The 13725-nt window shown below is 52.0% G+C and overlaps 1 long non-coding RNA gene across 1 annotated transcript; it reads right to left on the minus strand.

The window, feature by feature from the left end:
• Window positions 1-12201: 12201 nt before the first annotated feature.
• On the minus strand, window positions 12202-12670 carry LOC143976062 (uncharacterized). The gene is made up of 2 exons (XR_013272485.1): window positions 12498-12670; window positions 12202-12406 (listed from the first exon to the last, which is right to left on the minus strand). It is a non-coding gene; the product is annotated as an uncharacterized LOC143976062 (long non-coding RNA).
• Between the last annotated feature and the right edge of the window lie 1055 nt (window positions 12671-13725).

Raw genomic sequence — 13725 nt, forward strand, 5'->3', positions numbered from 1 at the left:
ATCTTGGCTCCATTGAAAAGTAGATCCCGATTTTCTCTTGCTGCCATCAAAACCCTGTCCTGGTCTCTGTAGTTTAGCAGCCAAAGCAGAAAAGGCCCCCGGGACTGGGGGAGTTGGAGGGAGTCTATGTGCTCTTTCAACTACAAAGGTGGGAGGCATGTCAGGTAGTTCCAGGAGCGTTTTTAGGAAGGCCTCAGTAAACTCAGCAGGCCGTGCGCCCTCCGCTTTCTTGGGGAGGCCTGTGACACGGATATTGTTCCTTCTGAGCCTATTTTCTGTATCTATGGACTTCTCCTGCAAGGCTTTAACTTGTAACTGTAATGCACGGGGGTTTCGGGAGTCAAATCTGGTGGTGTCCTCTAGCTGTGATATGCGGCCTTAGCCTCTGTGAACCGGGCTCTAAATTTGTCCATGTCATGCCTGATCAGGCTTACATCGGCCACTAGGTGATCGAACTTCACCATCACAGAATCCCTGCCCTCCTTGATCGCTGCCAGGAGCTCGGCGGGGGAATCAGCCTGGGATGGATGAGGATCAGCGGCGGCCTGGGAGCCTCGTGGGGAAGATGGCCGCCGCGGACCGGGCCTCACCTGCTGTGGACGAACAGAGCCTTCCCAGGGGCTGTGGAGAGGGCCGCGGGGTACCGGAGGTTTTCTTCCGCCCAAGGGTGCCAGGGGGAGAGGCTGTGCAATGAAAGAAATGGTGCTGGAAGTATGCAGGATGAGCGTTGGAGCGGAGCTCAGCGGTCACACGTCTTCTCCCTTTCACATCCCGGCCACGCCCCCCCAGATCCGCAGTCTCTGGTCATCTCCTGTATTAGATCCGCAGTCTCTGGTCAGGCCCGGATTGGCCATAGGGCAAAACGGGCATTTGTCCAGTGGGCCGGGGCCACCAGGTCACTTGTCCTTGTTTGCGGGGCCAGGGCAGGCTGCTCCTTAAGCCCGCGCCAGTCCCCTAACCTTTCCGCGGCCGCCCGGCTGCCAGATCAGCTCAGGCTCAGCCATCGGCACAAGTGGGACTGAGACATGAAGGGGGGAGGAGCTAGAGGAGCCACGGCTGCCAATATAGTGTAGCCGTTGGAGCCAGGGGCGTGACCGCGAAGGGGAGAGGAGCCTGATGCAGTCGGATCAGAGAGAAAGTAAGTGTGGCCACCTGTAACCTGAATGGGGCGGCTGCATATAGAAGAACCATTCTGTCCATCTTCCTCCCGCAGTCTCTGAATGCTTCTCCTCTCCCTCTCGCAGGCTTTCAGGTACTGCGGGAGGAAGATGGAGAGAATAATTCTTCTATATGCAACCACCCCACTACTCCTCCTATCCTGCTTATCTCTACCCCCCTGCAGTGCTCTCTAACCCCCCCACAGTGCTTTCTAACCCACCCAGTGCTCTCTGCTGCCCCCTGTGGCCTCTGCCTCTCTCTCACTGTGATATCCACCTCCCCCATGCTCTTCGCTGCCCCCTGTGCCCTCCACTTCCCCAGTGCTATCCAGCCCCCCTGTGTTCTCCTCCTCCCTCCTGGGCTCTCCACCACCCCCCCATGCCCTCCGCCTCTCCCCCTGTGCTTTTTTACCTCCCCCTGTGCTGTACGCTCTCCCCCCATGCTCTACGCTCTCCCCCTGTGCTCTTCACCTCCCCCAGTGCTCTCCACCTCCCTTCTGTGCTCTCCACCTCCCCCCATACTCTCCGCTGCTCCCCTGTGCTCTCCACCTCCCCCCATGCTCTCCGCTGCCCCCCCTGTGCTCTCCTTCTCTCTCCCTGTGCTCTCCACCTCCCCCTATGCTCTCCGCTGCCCCCTGTGCTCTCCACCTCCCCATGCTCTCTGCTGCCCCTGTGCCCTCCACTTCTCCCCCATGCTCTACAGCCCCCCTGTGCTCTCCACCTCCACCCAGTACTCTCCACCTCCCCCATGCTCTACGCTGCCCCACTGTGCCCTCTGACTCTCCCCCTATGCTCTCCACCTCCCTCCTGTGCTCTCCACCTCCTCCCATGTTCTACGCTGCCCCCCTGTGCACTTCACCTCCCCCCGAAGATCTCTAGTACCCCCAAGTGCTCTCCAGCCCCCCTGTTCTTGCCATCTCCCTCCTGTGTTCTCAACCTCCCCATGCTCTATGCTGCCCCCTTGTGCCCTGCATCTTTCCCCCATGCTCTCCACTTCCCCCATGCTCTATGCTACCCCCCTGTGCCCTCCGCCTCTCCCCCTGTGCTTTTCACCTCCCCCTGTGATCTTCACCTCCCCCCATGCTCTCTGCTGCCCGCCTGTGCCCTGCGCCTCACCCCCTGTGCTCTCCATCTCCCTCCTGTGCTCTCCACCTCCCTTGCATGCTCTATTCTTCCCCCTGTGCCCTGCGCCTCACCCCCTGTGCTCTCCATCTCCCTTCTGTGCTCTCCACCTCCCCCCATGCTCTATGCGGCTCCCTCTGCCCCTCCCCCTGTGCTCTTCACCGCCCCCCTCTTTTCTCCACCTCCCTCCTGTGCTCTCCACCTCCCCCAATGCTCTACGCTGCCCCCCGTGCCCTCCGTCTCTTTCCCTGTGCTCTCCAGCCCCCCCAGTGCTCTCCAGCCCCCCGTGATCTCCACCTCCCCCATGCTCTACACTGCCCCCCTGTACCCTACACCTCTCCCCCAGTGCTCTACAGCTCCCCCAATGATCTCCGCCTACCCCCTGTTCTCTCCTCCTCTTCTCATGCTCTCTGCTGCCCCCCTGTGCCCTCCGCTGCCCTCCACCTCCCCCCAGTGCTCTACAGCCCCCCAATGATCTCCGCCTCCCCCTGTGCTCTCCACCTCCCCCGTGCTCTCCTCCCCACCCTTTGTTTTTGCTTCCCCCTGTGCTCTTCAACCCCCCACTCCCTGTGCTCTCCAGCCCCCCATGCTCTCCGGCCCCCTTGTGTTCACCTCTTCCTCCCTGAGTTCTCTGCCTCTCCCCTTTGCTCTCTGCCCCTCCATGCTCTCCGCCTCCCCCCACGGTGCTCCCCAGCCTCCCTGTGCTCTCGCCCCACCCCATGTTCTCAAGGTTCTTCCCTGTGCTCTCGCCCCACCCCATGTTCTCAAGGTTCTTCCCTGTCCCCCTCGCCCCTTTTCCGGGTTTCCCCCTCCCCTCTCCAGGGGGATTCATCAGGATGGAAAGTGGGAAAGGGGCAGGTTAAGATGTCATGGGCTGCTCATTCCAAAATGCCTGGGCCTATTTTTTGTCCCAGTCCGGGTCTGCCCAGGGTTGTCGGGGCCTTTGTCCCCATGAACATGGGGACAAGGTGCTTGGGGTGGGGGGGCAGAACCCCCCACCCCAAAGCACCCCCCATGTGGCCTGGTATGGTTAAGAGGGAGCGCAGTGCGGATGGGCCGGTGACATCACAGGCACTTCTAAAGTAAATATCTCCTAAACGGTGCACATTTAGGAGATATTTACTGTACCTACAATTCTGCCTTATTATAGGCTTTCCTGTAGGTATAAATTAAAACTTTACTACCACTTTAACTCGGCAGAAGAGTTGGAGTTGGAGGATAGTTGCCACAGGTAACCAGGAACTGATGGGAAAGTATACAGCAGTCAGTCATGAAGCGTGGTAAATGGCACAGGTGACAGTTAATGCGGTAGCAAGGTGGATCAGTGTTCTGCCTCCCTCCCTAGCGATCAGTTCCCCCAAAGTAACTGGAACCGAACCCACAGTACAAAGACCCCATATACCTAGCAGAATGGAACGGGAGAGCAGAAGGAGTCAATTTTGAGCACACATGAGGTCTGCGCTAGTGCCTGGTGGAACCCCATTCTGTCACTGGGAGTGAGGTGGCAGAGTTATGTTGGAGTGGTGGAGAGGGCCACCCACAACGGTCTGTGTCGGTTCCAGTGCAAGGTACTGCACATCAAGGGGCCGACTCTTCTCAGCTCCCTCACGGTCGACTATCTGTGCGTCCAATCGCAGGTGCACTTCGGCTTCTTCATGCGTGGTCTTCGTCGGCGGTTCCCGCTCATGGTCGCAGATAAGTAGTATCCGAATCTTTTCATATCATGTGCAAACTTGCGGCTTATCATGCTTACTATCCTGCACCCCTTTCGCAAAACCTACCTCTGAGTTGTTGACACTCACGTCCCGACATCTTTCGGCACAGGCATAGTACATTCGTAAAATCCTTCTACCAAACATACGATTCATTCATAGATCCAAGCCTCCGAGTCGCTGTCGGTCGTTCTCCAATATCACTCACCATAGGCTTCACTAGTTATAAGATTCACTGTTCTCATCCTTTTTTGAGATAAACAGGTATTGTTTGTATGGGTTTCTGTGGCTGATTGAGGTGTAATTAAACCCACCTGATGTCGTTCCTGCACTTGACTAGCCTGGGGGGATGGGTGGTTGATAGGTGTTTGGTTTCACAGTAAGGAATGGCATACACTCTACAACCAATTCGTATCAGATACTCCTTACTGCCAATTTATATCAGATTCATCTCATACATTTTTTAAGCTGATTCGTGTCAAATGCATTGCACAGGCTGACTCTGCCAACTCACTGCGTGTCCACGTAGTTGTACCTTTGAGATCGGTCGTATATCTTCATTGATTGTCCCACGCTCGGACCGCTACACACTCGCTGTTGCAGGTAGGACTTTGTTGTTACCGCTCCTCTAAACTCTAGTAGTTACGTTATCATGTTCGTTTATCATGTTCGTTCTTGCAAAAAGTCGCACTTACGCCATCGTAAGTCTTTCTATGTCATCTTTCATGTATTTCATGCTTTCTACCCAACGCGGGTTTACTCGAGCCGTTCACTTCACGGCGATGCGGTCAAATCCGACATTCAAGCCCCTTACTCACCTCGCGTCTACGGCCGATTCGAATCTAGTCGCAACTTCGCTTCTATGTTTCGGATCCTTGGCAATCACAAAGCCCCTTCAACCGCCATCACCATTTAGTTGATTCGAACCCAGCCATATCATCGGCAATACGGTCAGATCTGTCATACGAGCCCCGTAGTCACCTCACATCTATGGCCGATTCGAATCTAGTCGCAACTTCGCTTCTATGTTTCGGATCCTCGGCAATCACAAGCCCCTTCAAACCACCATCACCATTTAGTCGATTCAAACCCAGCCATATCATTGGCAATACGGGCAGATCTGTCATACGAGCCCTGTAGTCACCTCGCATCTACGGCCGATTCGAATCTAGTCGCAACTTCGCTTCTATGTTTCGGATCATTGGCAATCACCAGCCCCTTCAACCACCATCACAATTCAATCAATCCGAACCCAGCCATATCCTCAGCGATATGGTCGGATCCCATATATGCTCTCAGTCGCATCTACGGAGGATTCGAGTCCAGTCGCAGCATCCTGTTGCATCTCCGACTCAAATGAGTCAAATCTTTCGCAGACTATTCCATAGCTATAACCCAGTTCAAACTAGTCACATCGCCTATACGAATTCAGCAGTACTTACGTTTGACTTTCTCAGTCTATCCATACATGATCATACACAATTCTCTCCACCAAATTGCTCAGTGTTGCGCACGGTCATTCCTACATAATCACATTTCCTCTATAACCTTTTCTTTCGCCTTTTAACAAAGCTCCTTGCAATCGCTGCAAGCATCAATGCAATGGCTCAATACGGCCACTCATCTCCAGTAGCAACACGGCTGCTCTCCTCATTCTTACACACTTATAATTTAATTTATAGATTCAAATAAAGCTGCTTTCTTGCAATCGCTGTAAGCATCTCTGCAATAGCTTTATACGGCCACTCATCTCCAGTAGCAACACAGCTGCTTACCTCATTCATCCATTCATTCATTCTCACCTCATAATTCAAATAAGGCCGCTTCCTTGCAATCGCTGCAAGCATTTCAGCAAGTGGCTCAAACTGCCACTCATCGTCTCCAGTAGCAACACGGCTGCTCATCATTTTCTCTGTCGCTTTCCCCTTTTTAGGCCAGTTAGAACACCAGTTAGTCCACCCTGCACCAGGTTTGGACAGTATCTCCCAAAAAAAAAAACAAAAAAAAAAAACCCCATTGTCGAGGGCTTGCATCTTCACCAGGGGGCCAGCTTTGCCCCAAAGAGCTCTTTGCAATCCCCCTTGTCAAAACTAAATTCTCATGTCGACTTCACAACTAGTGCATAAAGTCAGGTGTTTAGTTCAATGGGATTCCCCCTTTCTCTTAAACACTCTTTCACTACATATTTTTACTTCACATACAGAATTTGACCTGCTCCTGAGGCGTTAGCAACTGTCACATACTTCTGTGCACTTCACTCTGTTTTCGAAGCACAAGCCTTCAATACGCAGACAAGGTCGCCTAATCTCCATACTTGCTGGCAGTGCAAGCATTAGTAGACCGAACCCACGTCAATTAACTACAGATCGCAACATTCCTACTTAGTATACCAGACTTCAGCTACCCACCCCAGTCCGCCCTGGGGTGCTCTGGTTCATTAGTCTGTGCCGAGCACAGACTGACACCCGAGCTATCGGTTACCTAGCCAGTCACCTCCTGGCTCACCTCGGTTGTCACGCATTCTTTTGAGTTTTCTAAAGTCACACTCAACAGCGCTCGAGCGCAAACCAACTGTCACTTTGGCTGTCGTTCCTTGTCCTATTCTTCTTGTTACCTTCCGCCTTTCATCTTATCTACCCAACGCAACTATCCCCTCCTACCCTTGCAACTTACCTCAAACATATGCACCCCCCCCCCCTTGCTTTTAGTTGACGCCATGTCGCAGGCAGACAGTGATAACTTTGCCTCAGCCCTGCCATCACCCTTTACGGGCTCAGCAAGCGGCGGTTTACAGTCTCACAATAGTTTGGACCAATAAAAAAAAAAACTCATAGCAGAACGGTGTCGCAGGAGTAAATCCTACCCTGCCGCAGCCAGGAAACCAAGCCTTTAGGCTACTGTTTCCACCGCCAGTGGCAGCCCTTCCAGGCACCACTTCAGTCTATCTTCTTTGCGACTACTCAGCTGCACTCCTGGGTAACCACACTGTCAACAGCAGTCGCCGAAGTCCAAGCAGACTGACAGCCCTGGAGGTACGCCCAGCCGTGCCCCTACCAGCTCCAGTCACCACCATCATTCCCGTACCTTCACTTACAGATACACCCAACTTCTGTACCATCGTCTTCCCTGCACACCTTGTCCTAGCAGGGCATCTAGGAGGACATCTTGGATGACAACGACGTTAACTTAGCATCCCTCCTCATAGCAGTACACAACTTGGCCTAGAACAAGTCATATTCGCGGGGAGATGTCTCCGTCATCCTGAAGGCCAGAGACCCTTTACTTAATCGCAAGCTCACTGTCACAGAGTTTGTGCTGGCCTTGGGAACAGTCAGAGACATGCTAGGCAGAGTAACCCCAACAGGAGGGTAGAATTGGACCCGTATCTGCATGCAGCAGGTCACAAGTACGCAGGGTGCCCATCCTTTGACTATCACCGCTCATTTTCAGCCAAGGCAGCAGCCAGACTCAAGGGGATCCTTTACCTCCCATATATTAGTGTTTCTCTTCCAGGTAAAGACCCTGACAAAATCCTTAAATTAAGATGTGCCAGCTATAGCAGATCTGCCCATGGGAGTCGAATTTCTCACAAATTGGAATGGCATGCCAATGTGTATTCCCTCAGCATCTCTCTCTTCATCTCAGGTAGTCATGGTCACCACAGCCTCCACAGGTCCTCGCCTCAATTTTTGGCCAAATTAGGTTTATAGGGCCATGGCCATCAGAAATCCTCTTGATTCCTGGGTTCAGTTAAGTCCTCCTCTTTGTTCGACCTCTACCCCATTGTCGCAGCAGCTCAAGTCTGGTGCAACAACTCGGCAGGACAAACAGTGACGTTCGCCACAGACAACCAAGCCACAGCCAGTATTATGAATAAAGGAGGTCCTAGTAGCCTGCCATCGTGGCCTTCCTGCGCAGGCTGGTGCCACTATCCCCACAGCACCAATCTAACGTCCTATGCGTCCACATCCCAGACAAACGCAATAATCTGGCCGACGCACTACCCGTTAACTTTGCTTCGTTATTTTTTGCAGGAACCTGGAACCGACCCGACCATGTCTCTTATCCCACACTGGTCGTAGCTAACCTCGGATTCAAGCAACACTTTCACGACGCTACCTGCCTTTTTAATCTTTCACTATCTCACAACACCCTGAAGGCCTACCGTGCAGCCTAGAGGTTCTATGTCAGGTTACTAGCCTCAAACCCCAGAGCAATACCAAGAGTTCTCCATCACATCCTGGTCTTCATATTATGCCACCACACACAGTTGGCATTGTCACACAATACCTTAGACCCCACTCAGCTGACATCCAGTATTTCATCCCCTTATGAGATCCTAACAAACCGTCTTGTTTGCCACCCATACGGTCAAGACCATGTTGTGTGGTATTCACAGGCAATGACCCCAAATCAGTATCAAATGGCTACCCGTCAACAGCGCCATATTCCGAGACGTGTCTTTCATCCTGTCACATTCCCCTTTGGCTACATTCAGCCTGGTCGTTCAAGCAGCCATCTACCTGGCTTTCTACAGCTTCTTACGCCCCAGTGAATACTGTCACCATCCCAGTTGTAAAGTGTTACGTAGACGCCACTTCACACGCCATCAGACTTACTTCATCTTGCTCCTCAGGGTGTCCAAAACACAATAGCCCGGTCCAGGGGTTGACATCAAACCTTTCCAAACTCTCAAAGCCTGGTGCCCCGTGTCCATCCTAGATCAATTTTTGGCCCATATGTTTGATCCCTCGCAGGACAGCCCATTACTACCGTTCCCGATTAGTACCCCAGGCAGCAACCAGTTCATTAGTCACAACAGGTTCCTTTTGAGCAAATTAGGCCAGGACCTTGGTCATTTTCTTGGACATTCTTTCGCATTGGAGCAGCATCAGCAGCCTCACGAAACGGGGTCCCAGTCCACGCAATCAAAGATGGGCAGGCGGGAATCCACCTGCTTTACTCGATACATCTCCAATCCACAAGTGGAAATGTCCTGAGCCTACAGCAACTTTGCCCCGTAGTGTCTTGTTGTACATAAATTAATAATTACCTCCCTAAACCAAGTCTTTTGCGGCCTTCTCTTGGCATATCGCCCAGCAGACCAGGGCTCACCGCCCAGCTCACCAGGGCTTACCTTACAGCAGACCAAGGGCACAATTCAGGTCTATTTTATGTTGTTAGTCTTGTGACGTGTTTATGTGTTATTTCATATCTCTTAGAGCGGAGGGCTCCGACCATAAATAAGAGGGCCAGTATGGTGGCCTGTAATTATGGGAGGAGCCCGGAGGGTATATAATCAGACCACCCACAACGGTCTGTGTCGGTTCCAGTGCAAGGTACCCACCCACGCATTTCCCTTCTCAGAGTACTTCCCTTAAAACACGTTTCTCTACAGAAACATCCATTTACTTTCTTAAGGTATGCGGCCTTCTCTTGGCATATCGCCCAGCAGACCAGGGCTCACCGCCCAGCTCACCAGGGCTTACCTTACAGCAGACCAAGGGCACAATTCAGGTCTATTTTATGTTGTTAGTCTTGTGACGTGTTTATGTGTTCTTTCATATCTCTTAAGCCGCGTACACACGGGCGGACTGTCTGGCCTACTTAGTCCGCCGAAACACATTTCAGCGGACAGTCCGCTCGTGTGTGGGCTTCAGCGGACTTTTTCAGCGTGCAGTCTGGCAGACTAAGTATTTTGGAATTTCCGTAATACAGTCCGTCGGACTCGCATTTCGGCGGACAATCCGCCCGTGTGTGTGCCAGTCCGCCGTACTTTTGAAATGAGCGGACTTTTCCCGCCCGGAGAAAAGTCCGCTCATTTCGAGCGGGAATCCAGGTAGGAGGGGCCCGCGACGGAGACGTCGCTGGCCCCTCCGCCTGGTATGGACTTAAAGGGGAACCCCAACGCCGAAAAAAATCGGCGTGGGGGTCCCCCCCAAGTCCACAACAGACCCTTGTCCGAGCACGCTACCCGGCCGGCCAGGAAAGGGGGCGAGCGAGCGCCCCCCCCCTCCTGAGCCATACCAGGCCGCGTGCCCTCAACATGGGGGGTGCCTTGGGGAAGGGGGGGCCGTGCGGCCCCCCACCCCAAAGCACCTTGTCCCCATGTTGATGAGGACAAGGGCCTCTTCCCGACAACCCTGGCCGTTGGTTGTCGGGGTCTGCGGGCGGGGGGCTTATCGGAATCCGGGAGCCCCCTTTAATAAGGGGGCCCCCCGCCCTATGTGAATGAGTATGGGGTACAATGTACCTCTACCCATTCACCTGTGAAAAAAAGTACAAAAAAAACACAACACAGGGTTAAAATATTTTATTGCACAGCTCCGGGGGTCTTCCGTCTTCGGGGGTCTTCTCGCCGGACTCCTCCGCTATCTTCTTGTAGCTCTTTTGCTAGCGGAGGAGTCCGGCTTTCTTCCTCGCCGCCGGCCTCTTCTCCCGACTTCGGGGGTCTTGTCCCCCTCTTCGGTTCTTCTGCCGGGCCACCACGCCTTCTTATAGCTCTTTTACAGGCGGTGGCCCGGTCTTCTGTCGCCGCCGTCGCCGCCGCCTTCCGTTCTTCTTCTTCTTCTCCAGGAGATGTTGCCTCGACGATCTCTCCGGCCGGAATGCCAGGGACGCACTGCGCGGCCACTTATATAGGGACAATGGGGCGGTGTCACATGGCTTTATGTCACATGGCTTTATGTCACATGGGTTGGTCACATGGTGACCCCGCCCCCTTACGATGTCATAGTCCCCATGTGACATCAACCCATGTGACCAACCCATGTGACATAAAGCCATGTGACACCGCCCCATTGTCCCTATATAAGTGGCCGCGCAGTGCGTCCCTGGCATTCCGGCCGGAGAGATCGTCGAGGCAACATCTCCTGGAGAAGAAGAAGAAGAAGAAGAAGAAGAAGAAGAACGGAAGGCGGCGGCGACGGCGGCGACAGAAGACCGGGCCACCGCCTGTAAAAGAGCTATAAGAAGGCGCGGTGGCCCGGCAGAAGAACCGAAGAGGGGGACAAGACCCCCGAAGTCGGGAGAAGAGGCCGGCGGCGAGGAAGAAAGCCGGACTCCTCCGCTAGCAAAAGAGCTACAAGAAGATAGCGGAGGAGTCCGGCGAGAAGACCCCCAGAGCTGTGCAATAAAATATTTTAACCCTGTGTTGTGTTTTTTTTGTACTTTTTTTCACAGGTGAATGGGTAGGGGTACATTGTACCCCATACTCATTCACATAGGGTGGGGGGCCGGTATCCGGGGGCCCCCTTATTAAAGGGGGCTCCCGGATTCTGATAAGCCCCCCGCCCGCAGACCCCGACAACCAACGGCCAGGGTTGTCGGGAAGAGGCCCTTGTCCTCATCAACATGGGGACAAGGTGCTTTGGGGTGGGGGGGCCGCGCGGCCCCCCCTTCCCCAAGGCACCCCCCCATGTTGAGGGCGCGCGGCCTGGTACGGCTCAGGAGGGGGGGCGCTCGCTCGCCCCCCTTTCCTGGCCGGGCAGGTAGCGTGCTCGGACAAGGGTCTGTTGTGGACTTGGGGGGACCCCCACGCCGATTTTTTTCGGCGTTGGGGTTCCCCTTTAAGTCCATACCAGGCGGCGGGGTCAGCGACGTCTCCTTCGCGGGCCCCGCCTACCTGGAGACGCGCTCGAAATGAGCGGACTTTCCTCCGCGTGTGTGGGCGAGTCCGTTCATTTCAAAAGTAGGGTGGATAGTATGGCGGACTTAGTCCGCCGTATTAGTCCGCTCAAAAAGTGCCGTGTGTGGGCAAGTCCGTTCATTCGAAAGTATGACGGACTGTCCGTCGGATTGTCTGACGGACTAAGTTGGCCAGACAGTCCGCCATGTGTGTACGCGGCTTTAGAGCGGAGGGCTCCGACCATAAATATATATATATATATATATATATATATATATATATATATATATATATATATATATATATATATATGTGTGTGTGTGTGTGTGTGTGTGTTTCTTTTTAGCAGAGACCCTAGGGAGTAAAATGGCAGTTGTTTACATTTTTTATGTCACGTGGTATTTGTGCAGTGATTATTCACACATATTTTTTTGAGAAAAAAAAATATTAAAGTTATAGAAAAAGGGGAAAGGTTTGATGTCACCAGTAATCCACTTCCATCCCTGTAACATATCATGAAACAAAGGATTCACCCCGGGAATTTAAATGAAGTGGGTACCGTTTCCATCAGCAAACAAAAAGGTAGTAAATAAAGTATATGGTTTATTCAAATAAAATTATTTACATGCATAGATATCACCAACCACTGCCAATTTAAAAAAGATACATAAACAAGGAATATTGATACACTGATGTAATGGCGGTCATAATACACGGGCATCATGCTAACTGACGCGTTTCGCAAGATCCAGCTCGCTCTTCAGGGGTGGATGTGTGTAACAATGTGCCTAGGATGAAAAAGTATATATTTGGCAATATAGCACAGTATTAATTATAAAGGCACAGGGTGGGGGGGGGGTGTTAGGTCCCCATACTCACCACTTAGCTTGACCATGGCTACAGGTGTGCGGCTCCAAGACGGCGGCAGCAGGTGCCTCACCAGGGAGCTGAGGGGACGGAGTCAGATAGGACCCAACCAGGGGCCAAACAGAGAGCAGGGATGGCATGGATATAGTGATGTATTCCTAGAGACCTTGTTAGTCCATAAAGATTATAGGCTGTGAACATAAATATGTTTGTCAGGCATCTAAAGTAATGAAGTAGAATCAATAAGTATTAGCATAAAAATATGTATATATGAATGAAAGGCCTGGGCCAAAGATGGTAGGGACATGGAGATGGTTAGAAACATAATAGCAGAGGGATATTAACAAATGACAAGATAGGAAAGGAGAGAGAGGAGAGAGAGGTGGACTGTGATTGTAAGTGTAATGATGTATCCCTAGAGACCTCGTTAGTTCATAAAGAGTATGGGCTATAAACACAAGTATGTTTGTCAGGCATCTGAAGTAGTAAAGTCAATGAGTATTGGCATAAAGATATTTATACATAAGTAAAAGGCCTGGGACAAGGATGGTAGGGACATGGAGAAGGTGGAAAACATAGGATAGTAGAGGGATACTAGCAAGTAGGGATGAGCCGAACACCCCCGGTTCGGTTCGCACCAGAACTTTCGAACGGACCGAAAATTTGAAACGAACTTTAGAACCCCATTGAAGTCTATGGGACTCAAACGTTTGAAATAAAAAGTGCTAATTTTAATGTCTAATATGCAAGATACTGTCCTAAAAAGGGTTTGGGGACCTGGCTCCTGCCCCAGGGGACATGGGTCAATGCCTAAAATGTTTTTAAAAATGGCCTTTTGGCGGGAGCACTGATTTTAATGAAGATTAAAGTGAAAAAAAAGATAAATATTCCTTTAAATATCGTGCCTGGAGGGTGTCTATAGTATGCCTGTGAAGTGCTACGTGTTTCCCGTGTTTAGAACAGTCCCTGCACAAAATGGCATTTAACGGAAAAAAAGTCATTTCAAACTGCTTGCGTTTTTAATGTAATATCTGGTTCCGGCAATATGGATGAAAATCATTGAGAAAAATTACATGGGTAGGCCCCCCTGCCCATTACCAGCCCCTTGGGGTCTTGTACGGACATTAAGGGGAACCCCGTACCCATATTAAAAAAAGGAAAGACGTGGGGCCCCCAGGCCCTATATACTCAGAACAGCAGTATACAGGCGGTGCAAACAAGACAGGGACTGTGTAGATTT

This window comes from Lithobates pipiens, unplaced genomic scaffold (genome assembly GCF_037356315.1).
Source record: "Lithobates pipiens isolate NorthernLeopardFrog02 unplaced genomic scaffold, aLitPip1_a1.2 Scaffold_13, whole genome shotgun sequence".
In the NCBI taxonomy this organism is placed as follows: domain Eukaryota; kingdom Metazoa; phylum Chordata; class Amphibia; order Anura; family Ranidae; genus Lithobates; species Lithobates pipiens.